General features: G+C 45.7%; 1 long non-coding RNA gene across 1 annotated transcript; it reads right to left on the reverse strand.

Annotated features, from left to right (window-relative positions):
• Positions 1-220: 220 nt before the first annotated feature.
• LOC142591033 (uncharacterized) lies at positions 221-17241 on the reverse strand. Its single transcript, XR_012830309.1, has 3 exons — positions 17101-17241; positions 10880-10906; positions 221-243 (listed from the first exon to the last, which is right to left on the reverse strand). It is a non-coding gene; the product is annotated as an uncharacterized LOC142591033 (long non-coding RNA).
• Positions 17242-17464: the final 223 nt, after the last annotated feature.

The following is a 17464-nucleotide window of genomic DNA, read 5'->3' on the forward strand; positions in this document are numbered from 1 at the left end:
CAATAGTTCACTTCACTACTACGTGAAAATATGCACATCCTATTACAAGCTAACATCTGTTGAACTCATACAGGGCAGTTGCAATGCATGAACTAAAGTAACAGTTCGCCTCCTAAGTACTTTTTTGTTTCTACTTACCGGAGCCCCAGTTTCCATAATTGAGTAGTAGGCAGTCCGTGCTAACATCGAAAACAGTAAATCTTTCTCGTAGGTCAGGTTCGTTTGCTCCGGGGGCAGAATTATCTGCAACATTCAGCACAAAACTGATAATGAATGATAAAATTCGTAATTTTTAGTTGCTCACGACCATCAAATGGATGATAGCGGTATTCTTGGAGCTGCGCCAGCAATAGGGTTCATAATTTATTAGTTTATATTCTTCGTAATCTTCTGCATCATAGCGCTACAAATTATTGTTGACAAAGTTGATACCGTTGCACTTGCTACAAAGCCGAAAACATACCTTTGACACCTCCTCTCAAGCGGGTTGATCACTCACATTTTTCTCTGAAAAATGCACTCTACCTTACACAAGTACGCAAAGTGTTCTAAGTGAATGAATAATTATTTCGCAGCTAGAAGAATAACCGGGATTTATGGTTTGCACTAATTACGTGAATATGTTCAGTGCTACAAAAATAAGAAAAATCCTGAAAGCGCACATTCTCCAATTTTGGAAGGAAAATTGTCGATACCGTAGGCATAGTTGCATTTGACACTGTTGGATTATTGTGCCAGGAATGAGACGCTAAGCTTTATTAAAAACTAGGAATGTATCAATAAAATAAGATTTGAATACAAATTAAATATTTTCTGCGACACGAGGATTCACTTTCGAAAATTGTCAATTATTTTTTTTCACAGACACAAGATGTAAAAATGCTTTGTGTGGAAGCACGCTATCGTGCGAGATTTCACAGTGGATGTGGCTACGGCTCATAATCTGACTACGGCGCCCACACCACAGTTGGAGCGGTGGTGTAGGGATCCCATATGTATTTATTTATTTATTTACTATTTATTTATTCATTTATTTATTTAAAATTCCTTACAGGCCCTTTGACAAGGCATTGAGTGAGGGGGTAACAAAAGTGCAAAGTGTGGCGATAGAGAACAAACATGCGGCTCAAATTTGCAATTAGCGAAAGAAATGGAGGAATCGATGATAACGTGGTGTGAAGGCAATATATGGTTGGGCAGGAAAGAGGATATTATGAAGAAATATATTGGCTGGCATGATATACATGGGAAAGTTCACACACGACCCACAAAGTATACAATGGTAATTACGACAGGCAAAAGAAAAGAAACTACAACCAAAGGTAGACATATAGCCGGATTCATCGCGCCGAAACAGTTAGCATTGTTTGGAAGACGCACAAGGGTAGATCATAGGCGCTATAACGCAAAACTATTCCAAACTTTTCTATTCCAATTCTGTAATCAGCCCTCCGCGATTGGTCCAAAATTTTTTGGACCACCCCCACTTCACCTGCCTGTAATACAACGTCACGAAAACTGCGATAGCTCCCCATCTGATATGACGTGAACACACTGATTATGCATGATTTGACCAAACAAAACAAAAAAAAGTTATTTCTGATTCGACGCCTTTTCGCCATCAGCCCCCTGCTATTGGTAAAAAGTTTTCGGGCTGCACCCATTTCACCTGCCTGTCACGCGATGCTACAAAACCGCAAAAACTCACCGCGTCAAAGTGACATGTGCGCATTAAAGATGCATTAATATGCGGAACAAAACTGAATTTTCTTCGGAATAGCCGCATGCTGCCCCGTTCCGAAAGGAATAAAAGATGGCTGCCACCGAAAGCTGGGACGCTGGCTACTGGCACCAGCCTGAGAGCATGGGCTTATTTGCGCATAATAAGCCTTTTTGCGTGGCCGTGTTACGTTTTCGAGCACTTTCGGCATGTTTACTACCTAGGGCCCTATAACGTAAAACTATTCCAATATGTTTCTATTCCAATCTCCTGACGACAAATTTGCGTAACCACTGACGCACGCACAGGGCGGTCACCCGCAGGGTTGTCTGAACAGACCAATCGAACGCTCTCCTCGTTCATAGGAGGTCACTTTTGTTTGCTTGAAAAGCGAATAACATAGCCTACACTGAGCGGCTTGTCGTATCTAATTGGCTGACAAGAGGGGAGGAGAACGCTCAAGTGGAGAGGGATTCGCTGGGGCAGAGCCAGTGCACTGAAAATGGATAACCGGATGAAGAGGGTGGTACCAGCGTCTGCGATTGGTCGGCTTTCCCTTACTTAGCTTGTGGTGGCTTGTCGAAAATCGCGGCGGCATGCAACGGAAGCTTAAGAATGACGGTAAAACTGACCCTCAGCAAAGAAGAGTTGGCAGAATGAGGCGGTAAACATGCCGAAAATGCTCAAAAGCGTTAAACAGCCACGCAAGAAGTTTTATTATACGCAAATGCGCCCATGCTCTCCGGCAGGTGCCAGTAGCCAGCGTCTCAGCGATCGCCGGCAGCCATCTTTTATTCTGTTTGGAACAGGGCAGCCTGCGGCTATTCCGAAGAAAATTCAGTTTGGTTCGGCATATTAATGCATATTTATCGCGTGCACGTCACTTTGACGCGGTATGTGACGTGGCGTGGCAGGCAGGTGAAGTAGGTGCAGCCCAAAAACTTCTTACCAATAGCCGAGGGCTAATGGCGAAAAGGGCTCAAATGAGAAATAACTGTTTTTCTTTTTTCTGTCAAATCGTGTATAATCAGTGTGTACACATCATATCAGATGGGGAGCTATCGCGGTTTTCGTGACGTCGCGTGACAAAAAGGTCAAAGGGGATGGTCGAAAAAAGTTTTTGACCAATCGTGGGGCTGATAGCAGAATTGGAATACAAAAGTTTGGAATAGCTTTCGTTATAGCACCCCTATTTCTGCCAACTCTTCTTTGCTGAGGATCCGTTTTAGCGTCACCCTTATGGTTCCGTTGCATGCCGCCGCGATTTTCGACCAGCCACCGCAAGCTAAGTAAGAGAAAGCGGACCCATCGCCGACGCCTGTACAACCCTCTTTATCCTTCTATCGATTTTCAGTGCAGTGACTCGGCCCCATCGAATCCCTCTCCGCTTGAACGTGCTTCTCGCCTCTTGTCAGCCAATTAGATAAGACAAGCCGCTCAGTGTAGGCAATGATATTCGTTTTTCAAGCTAACAAAAGTGACCTCCTATGAACGAGGAAAGCATTTGATTGGTCTGTTCAGACAACGCTGCGGGTGACCGCCTGGTGCTTGCGTCATCGGTTGCGCAAATTTGACGTCAGGAAATTGGAATAAAACATGTTGCAATAGTTTCACGTTATAGGGCCCCATGATAAAAATTGCAGTCCCTATTTGTGCCCAGAGTAAACGTTTTGCCATATAATAAACGCAGTCGGGCAGAAAGTGGGATACTGATTAAAAAAAAAGCAGCAATACAGGTGGAGTGGCACAAAAAGATTACAGCCCTAAAGGGGTAAAAATAACAAATAAATACATGGGTGGGATACAGGGCATGGCACTGACCATGCGCGCTCGGCAAATAGCGTACGCTGAATAGTTTCGAGTCAGTCCTTAAGACTGGCATGTGTGTACGCTGCCTATACGCGAAATTGTAGCGATCTCTTAGATGGAAAGTTTAACCATATCTGTATGTCTATAAAAAACATGTATGCTATTTAGCACTTCTCTCCAGCGGACATCAGGACAAATGAATATGGTAACATATTATGTGGAGACGATGCTTGATGCGTCTTATTGGTTCCGTGCTCACATGCCCAATAAGGTGACCACAGCCAGCAAATATGCATGCATAATTAAATTAACAGCAGTTGTCGCGCTGTGGGTGACATGGTATTTCAGTAGTCGCAAGTAATGGGGAACGCTTCCCCGTGGAACACGTTCAATTGATACTTACTGAGTGAAGGCGTTCTGTATCTTTATTGTTAACGTGAATGGTAGTTCCTTTTCTTAAGGGCACACAAAACAGACAAGTAGCTCACTTTTTTATAGATTACGGAAAAATTTAGATCTTTGGACACGTGCTATTGATTGCAAATCTACATTTATGTTGACGAAGGTGCGTCTTCTCCATTTCAGAAGTGTAACTTGGTGAACTCAATTTTCGCGCTATATGGTTCTGTATGATTGAAAGTATAGTGCAACAAAAATCATGAAAACATGGACAAAAAACACCAAAACAAAGACAAGAAGGAGCGTCGACTTTGTCTGAGTTACTTGGTTTAGCCATCTTTCTAGAAGTCATACGAGCATACTTTGACTCGCTTAAGGAGATCAAAATTTATCATTCAATGTTTGTGAGGGTGACTTTTTGCTCCTTTTAATTTAATTGCAGTCAACACTGAAGAAATTATAGCGGTAAAATGTTCCAGTTTTCCGCTTTCCATTGGTGAGCGCGTGACCTTCTGAGGAGCATTTTACAGAAAGCACGACGCGCACTTATTGTAAAAACAAGAGCACGGATAGGGTAATGATGAAAATAATTGTATATTGCCGCATTCTGGCACCGTGTATTGCGCAGACAAATATATTATTCAAAGAAGCTCTAATATCAGTTGGGACGGCAAAAAATATACAAAGTGCTGCCTTCGATGAAGCCTTGTGTAAATTAACATAGGCTGACTAGTTGGTCCAAATTTACCTTAACAGTACGGATACGTTTCCCACCCCGTTTTCACCCTGAGCTGTTAAGGAAGGCGCTGTATTGACTGGCAGCAACTAGAGGTTGACTCGCCTTCCATGTTTTTCTACTCTCGAATGACACGTGTGGGGCTTAGTATAAAACATAAGATATTTCGTCCCACTCTTTCGCTGTTTTCAGATTACTTCACCGTTTATTCAAAATAAGTGAAGGATAACGTAATTAACCACCCCACCGAGAGGAAGTCTTTTCCTGAGGTTTACATATAGGCAGCATAGATGGGTGCAATGTTCGGGCTTGTAACTTTGTGATGCCATCTGGACACGTACGTAAAAAATGGCGGCGCATCCGTCCTTCACAGATGCTCGGCGACGTTAGTGCTATTAGTGATGCATGTGATGCTTCCTGAAGAATTATTTGTTGGATTAGTTGGTTTTCCATAGCAGAACAGGCAATTTTTTTTTCTTGCTGCAAGATGCTCTCTCTTGTTTTCGTTATTTAAAGAATTGGCATGTAAACCGGGCACCTCGTCTTTCTCGCTCAAGAGCTGTTTTTTCGCAGGAATACCCAGTGCCTTCCAATATGCCGCGCCAGTTCAGCAAGCCACACTAGTCTCATAAACCGCCGTGACACTGGACATTGGGTACTGGCTTTATCAGTAGGGTAGGTAAGCGTGAACGAGTGATCCGTTGCAGTACTCGCCTCATTTATAACTCGTTTCGGCGGCGGCTGTATGTTGTATCGCCATATTCATTCAATTTTAGACACATTACCGCTGTGACCAAGCCTGAGATGGTTTCTGCTTATATTTGTTTTGTGCTCCATTGCTTACAGCAGCCATGTGCAGCAACCAGTGCGCGTAATAATCCTAAACCAGTGATTGTGGTAGAACAGGTGCTCTCCAAGAAAATGGTAGCATAAAATAGCGGGGACGTGTTTTTAGCGACTCTACTTCTGTCCGATATTTTGAGAGGTTGTTGATGCAGAAACAATGTTAGGCTCGTACTTGCTCGTAGTCATAAGATCACGCAGCAAACATGGGTAAATAAATAACTGTTACGGGATACATTACCACCTATATAGGTCTGTATTCGTCGCGTGTTCATTCAAGTATTAGGTCGCCACGCCAACCCCTCTTCGTGCAAAAGGCTTGAGCTGCATGGAATACTTCAGGCGAAGGCTATAGCCGAAAAGGCACACTTTCTGTGTTAGTACCGATTATGTTTCTTTGTTCGGAACTCCTATATATAACTTGAATGTGGTACTGATCTCTTTAACGCTGTATATAATGCGGTATTTTAAATTTGTAACCATGTTGCGCCTAACACGACAGCATTAAACACTCCAGCTAAACTTTGGCAGCAGCAAAAAATTTTGAGCGGCCTGATCATGCGCAACTTCTTACAGGGCTGATGTAATAACTCTTGGACGTGCTTCGCATGCATTGCCGTGGTAATATGCTTGAAATCCACTTATTTGTTATGTTAACTATACAAATTAGCGCGTTAGGCAGTATTCGTTGTATTTGTGTTTATGCACAGATTTATTTTGTATTCAAGCTCATTTATTCTCTGTTTTTCTGATCATAGTTTCCTACTTGACTACGTATGTCTGCATGGGAAAAAACAACTCCATCTTCGGTGCTTTCCCTTTCAGTGCCTATAACCTAATGTCAAGCATATGAATAACTTCTATTGATGATGGTTCACACAGGCTACTTTTTCAAGCCTTTCTTTTCTTTTTAGTTATAACTTCAATGATTGCTGTCATTTTAGGTATAACTTAAATTTTCTAGACAGCCAAACAAGGCATCCCTAACTGTTACCTACAATCTGGTATATAGACGTAAAATAATAATTATTTTATGGTGGGATATTATAGCAGTTCTGCTGCCCTGCAAAAGAGGGTCATAATACAAGCGACTACTACATTGGCTGTCGTGATTTGCATTGTGGTTTGTATAATTTAGGTAGTAAATGCTTACCGTCTGATTCAAGGTTGAGAACGATGACCACAAGTCCGTATCTAATAAGCACCTCAAACTCTACATCACCTTGTCTTTGAGGTTCCAAAGTTCTGCCAGTAAATACACACATAACATTGTCGTACAATGATTGCAACGAATATCTTTTGGTGAAAAATTGTACGTATTAAATTTCTCATGCATTAATGGTTCTATCGAGTGGCTTTTGTAGCAACTAAGATGACCGCCTGGACACTGAGAGCGTTTCAGAAGGGTTTCTTTATCGCGTGTTTTCTGTGTCAGCGACCTCAGACAAAAGAGATGTGAGTGGACAAATATATCCGTATGCTAATATCACTACGTTCCCACTGAACTTTTCTAACGTGTGTTCAAAGTTATGTCCCGCCTCCTTGGATATAACGTCAAACAGTGGCACAATCATTCTCTACTTTTGATTTGAATGGAGTGTATTGTCGCCTATCTTTCCAACGAACCTTTCCTCGTCAGCCTAAGCTACATGCAGGGTATGTTCAAAACGAACGCTGTAGATGGGCGGAGACTTGTTGGCATGTCGCCTGGCCATCTCCACGCTGGTGTCAAGTAAATGTGCGTGGTATATTATGAGAATCTCAAACTGGTGTAGTGGGTTACATACATTTATTATTGTCCCTATATTACATTCATAACATTATTGGTCGTTGTCAGCGAAATACACAAGCCGTGCCAAAGCTTGAATAGGGCTCCCTGCTTACTTGCAAATGGAGTGAAATGAGGGTTTGATTATATTTTTTCTACCTCCCGAATAAACAAAGAAGAATTTATGAATGCAGTAGATAAATAGCATAAATGGGCCACAGCATTGTTGTTTCGGAATCGGAGACAGTACCACTCGGCTACCGCCGCATTCAAGGTGGCGGCATTTTGACGGGCTATTTCGTACATTCTAAGATAGGTCCAACTACCTTACCAGAGTTTTCTTTTAAGAGTAGCCAGAATGGCAAGACGAATCTTTTTTCATTCTTCTAGGCAAGCACAACACATCCATCTCTCAGAAACGCGGAGCCTCTTGTTACCACGTAACGCGCCCTTCTTTTGAAAAGTGTTCGTGCACGTAGCGTAGCTGCAATTTACTAACGGCATGTATCTTCAGGGCAAGCAGAATGCAACGCAAGGCCGGTATAGTTGCTTTCCGTGCCGGCAATAAAGGCATCGCAGCACCTGTTTTCAGATGGGCATTCGCACGATCCTATCGGCGATCCCATAGGGCGTAGTGCCGTAGGAATTGTACCTGCACCCTTTTACTATCTCAATACCAAAATGCGCCGCTGTTCCCAGCTGCAAGCAGGGCGTCATGCAAGTGAGCGTCATGTTTTGCTCTTGAATCATGGTAGAAATCTTATTCCCTTGTCAGCAACTATTTCGATCTGTTTGTTTCGCGCCGATGTTTTAAAACAGTACGCAAGAGGAAAACGAGAACACACGCCTCGGGTCGCTTGGGTTGCAACGGCTCGACGGGCGTCGGCGCCACATGCGACAAGGATTCGTGACAAATGGGCAAACCAGAACTTCCATCCGTAATTCCCCACTCGAAGAATCTTCTGACACAGTACGAATTAGAACAGCCCAAGCATAAGTTGGCCGAACCCTCCAAAACGCAAATGCGCTTCTCAACCAGCTGAGGCCCCACAAACTTCGGGCGCGTCGGCCTGTCCTGTGAAGTGACGTTAAAGAGAATGGTACAGGTAAGTGCAGTTCCGTAACTGTCACACAGGAGGACTCCTCAACAAAACTGAACAGGGAAAGGGGTGTGTCGACGAAAAGGTGAAGGGAAAGGAAAGGAGAAGGCGGCAATAAAAAATGCGCCACTCAATGACGCGCTCTTACGTCGCATTGCAAAAGTGAAGTAGTGTCTAACGTGCACTCTTGACGATAGATGAGTGAGCTACAGGAAAAAAAGCATGTAGGTGTGGTCGCAAGGCAGTCCCAAATGCCGATACGATGAACACAAGTCAGTGCACTCCACACTGAAAGCAGAATGTGCAGCCATGATTGGCCTAATCCTTCAGATTACGCAGACACCGACTACACTTGAGTCTGTCAAGTTTGACAGCGAAGCTGTATACCTCTACCGTCCAAGGAAATTCTTGTGGCGTTATAAGCAAAAAACTCCCCATATGTTGGCCGATTCCGAAGCTAGTGCAATGCCGGGACGACCCGCAGCTGAGGTGAAATAGGCATTAAGCACTCCCCATACCTGGGCCGATTCCGAAGATAGTGCAATGCCAAGCCGACACGCGGCGGGGGCGAAGCAGGCATTAAGCACTCCCAATACGTAGGCCGATCCCGTAGGTAGTTCAATGCCGAGCCGACCCGCGGCGGAGGTGAAGCAGGCGTTAAGAATTCCACATATGTGGGTCAATCCAGACGATAGTGCAATACGGGCCCGACCCGTGGTGGAGGTGAATCAGGCGTTAAGCACTCCCCATACGTTGGCCGATGCCGAAGATAGTCTATTGCTGAGCCGACTCACGGCGGAGGTGAAGCAGGTGTTAAAGGTACACTAAAGTGAAAATGATTTCTTCTGCATCACTAAATTACCGTTCTACAACACCAAAAACACCACTCTTACAAGTATAAGACGTTTTGTAAGCCAGAAAAAGCGCAAGAACGAAATACGGGTGGCGACGCCTGCTTAAGTTCCCGCACCTGGGGGCTGTGACGTCTTGGATTTTGATGGCATCTTCTAGGACCTACGAATTATATTTAGCGGTACAGATTGACTACATTGTGTTCTAAAGAAACCAAATAATAAACATGGCAAGTTTCGGGAACCTTTATTCAACCAACGCGCCCAAATGCGCAAACATACTATGGAATCCCTGACGTCACGCTGACGTACCGGCGCTGGAGTTTCGGCGCGAAATTCAAATACTGATACTTGGACCTTCGATTTCTCATCTAATATTCACACTATATTTTTGAAATGACTGCCTGTAGGGTTCTCAAACAGTGCTTCATTAGTCTAAACTGATTTATTGTTTCGTTTTAGTGCCCCTTTAAGCACTCCGCATACGTGGGCCGATCCCGAAGACAGGGCAATACCGGCCTGACACATGGCGGAGTTGAAGCAGATGTTAAGCACTCCCCATGCGTGGGCCGATCCCGAAGATGTGCGATGCCGGGTCGACCCGCAGCGCAGGTGAAGCCGCCATCAAGCACTCCCCAAACATGGGCCGATCCGAAAGATAGTGCAATGCCGGGGCGACCCGCAGGGAAGCTGCTGTTCGCCATTAAGGGTCCCACATACACAGCTTTGCTAGTCATCCTTCGTCACAAGATGGGAGGGCATTGAGTTTATGATTTTGGATTGTTACTGTGGTTTTTCGCATGTTATATCGGAAGCGTAAGGACGAGGTTATTCTTCATTTCTTAGTTTAGCAATTGTCCAAAAGTATCAAAACCCTTTTTGCTAATCTTCATGCGTACCCAGTGGCACGAAAAACGTGCATGAACTTGCGTCAAGCTCTTTCGTCAACATGAATTGGCTCATAACTGTAACCTGTGAACGTGGAATGATTAGCAGGAGAATGACAACATCATATCTTCTGTTCATGAAAATATTTAAGCTCGTTTATCACAAAAACAAATGCGATAATAATATCAGTTAGACTTAGTGCATGAAATTCAGAAATTAAAGTCGCATATGCCCTGAGGTTGCATAAGCCACGAGATATCTCTATGAATATCTGAAAACCTTTAAATCGGCCTTATGTGTAGATGAGCCCAGCTTTTGGCTCTCTGAAGGAACCATACATTGTTTTTGTAGGTTCCTAGCTTTAGGCCTTCGACGAGGAGTAATCGGTGTCCCAAGAAATGTAAGTCGTACAAATTAAGTCATGATTGGGTGGTGCTGATTAAAATGAGATTCGCTCCACCTCAGCTATCCGATTCAAAGCAAGGTCTCTACGTGTATGTTGTAGGAAACACTGCAATACAACAACAATTTTTAAACGACCAAAACACTTATAAATTATACTGCACAACTTTCCTTTATGTTTTACTTTAGCGTCAGCCACCTTTAACTGCAGATGATTCCAAGTAATTTGGATAAAAATACTGTAGTGTAACAAGACACGACAAAAAAGTGAACATCGTTGACGCGTATATATCAATTCCCTTTGACTTGTCCTATAAAGGAAATGACCCTGCAACACCAAGAAGGTGATTCAAAATTACTCACTCATCGGTCGCTGAGGAACGAGACCCTCTGAAAATAAAAAAAATAGTGGTCAATACCAATTTTTTCGATATTCTGCTTAAATTCCTGACCAATTCAACTATTTCTATTACGCATACCCTCTTTTTGGTAAAAGTTGTATTCATCAAAACTACCATGCATGATAAAGTACCATGCACAATATCACCCCATAAGAAAGGTCCGCGTAGTGTACGAATAGAACGAAGCATGCTTGTCTTTATTAATCATTACATCCGCCAACGTAGATTATTATTGGTGTGCAAACATTACCAATGCAAATGAGACCAAGATCAATAAAATAAACAAGAAATATTCAAGTAACAATTTTATAGACGTTCTTTATCACAGTAAAAAACACGTAGAAACTTGTCTGGGAGTCGTCTAAGTATGCGCAACATTGTGCCACTTGCTCATCTCCATGCAGCCTGGCGTCTTTAGCAGTGTTATCAAACTGCGCGACAAGTACAAACATTTATCAACCTTGAAAAGGCGTTGGAAGAAGAGCACGGAGCAGACACATCTCTCACATCGGCTCCGTCTTTTTCGATGTTCCGCTGGCCAATTTTTTGAGGTACGAGAATTGCAGGCACATCATCAGATTTGTGAAGTTGCCCAGATTCGACTGATACGAAGTTCCGAGGTGGGAACCAATTTTTGACAATTTTCTTGGACTTTCTCTGTTCATCCCACTATGTGCAGAGCTAACCCTAGCGAGGAGCAGGGCTCATTAAGCCTTGCCGGCCTACGTGCCAGGCGAACATGGCAGACTCCCGTGTGGAAGAGGACAACAACGAGGAAGATATCGGTTGGCAAGTGACTACCGGACAACGATCCTGTGCTGGAAGGAAGAGCAGCAACGCGGCTAAAGCGACGCTAAGTGCCTCGCAAGCGTCCGGCGGAGACGCCGCTACAGGCGGCAGCCAGGGACGCGCCACCAACACCGGCTCGATCAAGTATCGTATAGTTAAGGCCTCAAGTATGCCCCAACTGCCCGAGGAGCATCGGAAGATTATAATCAGGCCACGAGGAGGACTAAATTTGAGCAAAGTAAGTACCACCGCTATTGTAACTGCAGAGATCGAGGCTTCAGGCCTAACGGCAGAGCAAGCAAGCGAAGACATGGTGTGCCCCAACTTCACACAAAATATCGTGGTGGTGAGCACGCCTGAAGCAGACCATGCGGCAAGGTACGTGAGAATCAAGTCCTTCAAAATCTTGGAAACGGAGTACGAAGTCAATGCGTACGAGACGGCCCCGCACGCCACGTGCAAAGGGGTGATTAGAGAAGTCGACATCAGGGACTCCCAGTCCACTATCACAAGAAATATCGTGCATGAGCGCAACCCGCTCGCTCTGGCTGCCAAGCGCATCAAGACGTCAAGCTCAGTCATCGTCCTTTTCGGCAGACTGAGAGCGCCAAACTTTGTACGCTAGGGGCCGACCTTATTGAGATGTTGTCTCTATAGGAAACAATTTGATGCGTGCTTTACTTGTGGTAGGGTAGGACAACGCTCGGACGTGTGCCCCACGCCGGACTCTGTTCAGTGTAGAGGGTGTGGAGCCCCTAACCTACGAGTGGACCACGTTTGCACGCCCAAGTGCAAGTTCTGTGGAGGAGACCATCCTACCGGAGACAAGGCGTGCAAGCAGAGATTTCAAACACCCTATGTGGTACGAGCTCGCCGAAGGAAACGTGCCCGGTCACGATCGGCCACGAGGGAGAGAAGCCGCTCCAAGTCGGGAGGAGCGTAGGCGCGCTTAGAAGATGGAACACCTGGTGCCAAGCCGACAGTTGGGACCGCCTGGGCGGATGAAGTCAGAGGTACGGTGAGAATCGTCGGTGTCGCCACTACGCCGGTACTGACTGAAAGCAAGGATGCCAGAATAGAACAGTTGATTAGGGAGGTAAACTCTCTGCGTAAAGCTAATGAAGAGCTGACCAAGCAGGTAGCAGAACTGAAAAAGAAGGCACAGCCGAGCCCTGCCAGCGTAGCCGTAGCCAGACCAGTAAGTCAAAGCAACGAACCAAGCGAGGGAGATAACTCCACCGCCCCGAAAAAAAGAGCAGTAAGCCCCGAAACTGACTCGGTTTTCTCGGTCCTCAGCGAGCTGAAAGAGGTAATCAAAGAAAGTAGAGAGACGACGGAAAGGACTAACCTTAAAGTGGATAAACTATGGAAATGGAGGTTAACGGCCGAATAGCAATTCAAGAAACTCGAAACGAGATGCGACGACGACGGATTTTTGCCGTCAGAATCAGAAATTGTAAAATCGCTCTCCGGATCGTCAGGGGGCGCTCCAAAGACATCGATCGCGGGTAACAGCAAAATTAACCCGTTCAATAAATATTGATAGGGCCCACAGTTTTAGTGTGTGGCAGTGAAATTGCCACGGATTCCACAACAAAAAGGCATCGCTGCGCCAATTAATTAGATCTATGGGGGTCAAACCAAAAGTATTTATGCTGCGGGAAACTTTAGCGCACGAAGTAAAGCTAACCGGCTGCAAATCGGTATGTAGAGATAAAGATTGCGGGAGGGGATTGGCCACCCTCGTTGACAAAAAGGTACCCTTTATCGAGAATGATATCCATCTCGGATTGAGTAAAATCGAGTATATCCTAGTAGAAGTCGCACTCAAAAGGCACAAGGGCAGGGCGCATAGTATCTTCTGCCTAAACATTTATAGCAGTCCCACCTACATGAAACAAAGCTTTAGGGCACTTTTCAACAAGGCACTCGCAGTCCCAAAGAGCTCCCCGCTCATCATCGGAGGGGACTTTAATGACCCCTACCAAGCGTGGGGATACGCCTGGAATACAAAGAAAGGTGAGGGGTTATCGGACCTTAAAAAAAGCTTTAGGGCACTTTTCAACAAGGCACTCGCAGTCCCAAAGAGCTCCCCGCTCATCATCGGAGGGGACTTTAATGACCACTACCAAGCGGGGGGATACGCTTGGAATACAAAGAAAGGTGAGGGGTTATGGGACCTTGCCACGGACCTGGGACTGTGCATGATCACTGTTCCGGCTTGCCCCACCCGCTGTGGCACGTCCACGTGCAGGGACTCTACACATGACCTAACTTTTGTCTAGAACTCGAAACAAGCTAGTTGGGAAAACTAGGGCACCGATCTAGGCAGCGACCACTATATCATACACATAGGTATAGGTTTGCGGAAACATGAGACTAGAACCTTTCGGTGCACAGACTGGGACCTTTTTGGGAAAGTTAGAGCGAAGAGACTACAATCGGAATTGATAGAAGCGGACAAACAGTCCTTCCAGACCTGGATCAACCAGCTCGAACAGGACCTCAGGGAGGCCACTAAAGAAATTAAGACCGAAGAAAACATCGACAGCATAGACAGTAGGCTCGCGCATCTGATCGAGGCCAAACAATCCATCCTGCAAAGAAAGAAAACGCAAAGACTGAACCGAAAGCTCAGGAAAAAGATAGCATTGGTAAACAGACAGATTGAGGAGCATTCGAGAACACTCGTGAAACAGCAGTGGGACGAAGACGGCAGAATAAAACATGGAGGCAGTTGGAACATCCTCAAACATCTATTGAAGGGCAGCGACATTGAGTCAAACAAGAGAACCGCAATTGCGAAACTGGTACATAAAGTCAGCCAGTACACGACTCAGGAGGTAGTCATGAGACAGCTCGCGGATAACTATCTCCCGCTCAAACAGCCGGGCGATAGCGACGAACGCGTGGAGTACATGGGAGGACCGTGCGAGGAAATGGACCGCAATTTCACCGAAGGTGAGGTACGGGCCGCCCTCCATGGTCTCTCTAGTAGATCGGCAGCCGGACCCGACGGCATTAGCAATAAACTCTTAATGAATCTAGACGATGAGTCGATCACTTTCTTGACGGATCATTTCACGGAGTTGTGGAGAAAGGGAGACTTTCCGGAGGAATGAAAGACAACCAACTCCATCCTCATACCAAACCGGGTAAACCGCTCCATCTGGATAACCTACGTCCAATATCGCTTACATCGTGCATAGGTAAAGCTATGGAACACGTTATTCTTAACAGACTCACTATATACGTCGAGTAAAATGACATACTCCCGTATAACGTGATCGGTTTCCGGCCCGCACTATCGACTCAGGACGCCATGCTCCTGATCAAACACCAGCTCATAAAAGTTAGCCCGGTGCACGCGGGAGCGATTCTGGGACTAGACGTCGAAAAAGCTTTTGATCACATAGAGCACAAGGCCATCCTCGAGGTCCTGTCCGAGCTGGGGTTGGGCGAGAGGCTATTCAGCGTAGTCAAAGCGTTTCTGTGTGGCAAACACGCGAGCCTCACGCTAGGAGAACTAAAACCGGAGGTGATGAACCTGGGAAACAGGGGCACCCCGCAAGGGTCCGCACTTTCGCCCATGTTATTTAATCTAGCAACGACCAGAGTCGCGAGGAAACTGGAGAGTATAGAAAGTATACACTTTGCAATATACGCCGATGACATAACCATATGGAGCGCCAACGGTAACGTAGGCCAAACGGAGACCAGACTGCAGGAGAGCATACACGCCATGGAAAGCACGGTAGGCGAGATGGGACTCAACTGTTCGGCGGCAAAGTGGGAGCTTTTGGTCCTAAAAACTTCGCTGCAGGGGGTCGAAGACCCAGGGGCTACGTCCCTGGGGACGAAGCCAAGATTATCTTACGCTATCACGACGGATCCGCGATCAAGCAGGTGGAAAAGATTAAAGTTTTAGGCTTCCACATAGCAGCGGGAGGTACCAACCTGAATGCCATTCAACACATTTCAAACAAGACGTACCAAGTCATTAAGTTACTAAGGAGAATCAGCAACAGACACAGATGCCTGGGTGAGGAGAGCGCTCTAAGGCTAGTGCACGCCTTCGCTCTCTGTCACTTCACCTACGTGGCAGGTCAATTTAAATGGTCGCAGGCCGAGCTGAACAAGCTAAACACTATGATCAGAAAGTTAGTGAAGGCTACCCTAGGTATACCCATCAGCACCTCAAACGTGAAGCTCATGAACCTAGGCGTGCACAATACGATAGAAGAGATGGCGGAAGCGCAACAGATGGCGCAGCAAGAAAGACTGACGAAAACGCGAGCGGGCAGGCTTATACTCAAAGCGATAGGGACAGACCCCAATAGATCGATGAACCCGAAGGAATCCGAGGTAGAATTGAGTGCGAACCTTAGAGACGCGATCAGAACCACCCCCCTCCCGAGAAATATGCACCCGGAACACAATGTTAGCAGGCGAAAAGGGAGAGCGAAAGCTTTGTTGAAAGAAATTGAACAGCTAGGACAACAGGAGGCCCTTGTAGACGCTCCCTGGGTCAAAGGCAAAGATGCCTACACCACCATGGTGGTCGACCGCAGGGGGCGAGGTATGGGACGCCGTCACCATCTTCACTAGGGATTCCACAGTGGCGGAGCAAGCCGCGATTGCTCTAGCCATCAGGAACCGTAAATGGTCTTTCATCTATAGTGATTCCAAAGCAGCAATTAAGAGCTTTGACAAAGGCTATGTAGCTGCGACTGCGGCTAAAACTATCGACAAGGTCGAAGCTATCAAAACTGAAATCCGATGGTTTCCTGCACATATGGGACAAGTGGACGAGACTCGGCCCAACCTCGACGAGGTTACGAACGACCTGACATGAGGACTTGCTTGCAGTGCCGGTCAGAACCGAACCGACGCCCACTACCATTCCGGGGAGAATAAAGATCACTTACTAACTTACAACGACATCACTAAATATTACTACTTGGGGCGTATACAATTCCCACTGCCACACGTAAGATTGAATAGGGCTTGAGAATTGAGAGTAAAGGAACGCTGTGTACAAGGTACTCTCAATTCAACACGCTAACACATCTTCCTTCGTTTCCGCATCCTCCCGCCTCACACCCTCTCCCCTTTAGAAGAACCCCACCTATGCATACTGTGGCGAGGAAAGCATACGTCGCCTTGAAGAAGACAAGTTCACTTGTCGAAACGTTGGCTCCTGCATTCACCTTGTTCACGTTTTGCTCATCGTCTTGAATTTCCATCTCCCGCATTCCTCGTCTTTTCCCCATCCTCTTTTATGTGTGTTTTGTGTCCTTAGCGCTGTTTTTAAACAAATATAGAGTTTTAAAGGCAATGCATGCAAATCCCAAAGTAGTCGGAATAATTTTCAAAGAAAGGAGTCACACTTACATTCTTGGCTGCTCCTTGTAACATTGTAATGAACGCATAGCTCCGCTCTCGGTATCTTGAATGTATTTCGACTTCAAGCATGTGCATATAGATTGAAAGGTATAAGGCAGCGCATCTTTAATTAGCATTAGTGCGTAAACAGTTTTGTTTTGTCGAACAAACTGCCAAGAAAGATGAAAAAACTTTAGAACAGGTACAGTGGTGCGAATGAGTTGGCACCTAGTACTACAGCTCTATCCCCATTCACGCGCTAGCCTCTGTGCTGTGTGATCCTGGCCCTAGCGCGAGCCTCCTGCTATTCCAGTTCGGATGACTCATAGCATACCAATCTTCACTGCTGCAGTGTCCTAGTAATAACGGTCGA

The sequence above is a fragment of the Dermacentor variabilis genome, chromosome 8, assembly GCF_050947875.1.
Source record: "Dermacentor variabilis isolate Ectoservices chromosome 8, ASM5094787v1, whole genome shotgun sequence".
NCBI lineage: Eukaryota > Metazoa > Arthropoda > Arachnida > Ixodida > Ixodidae > Dermacentor > Dermacentor variabilis.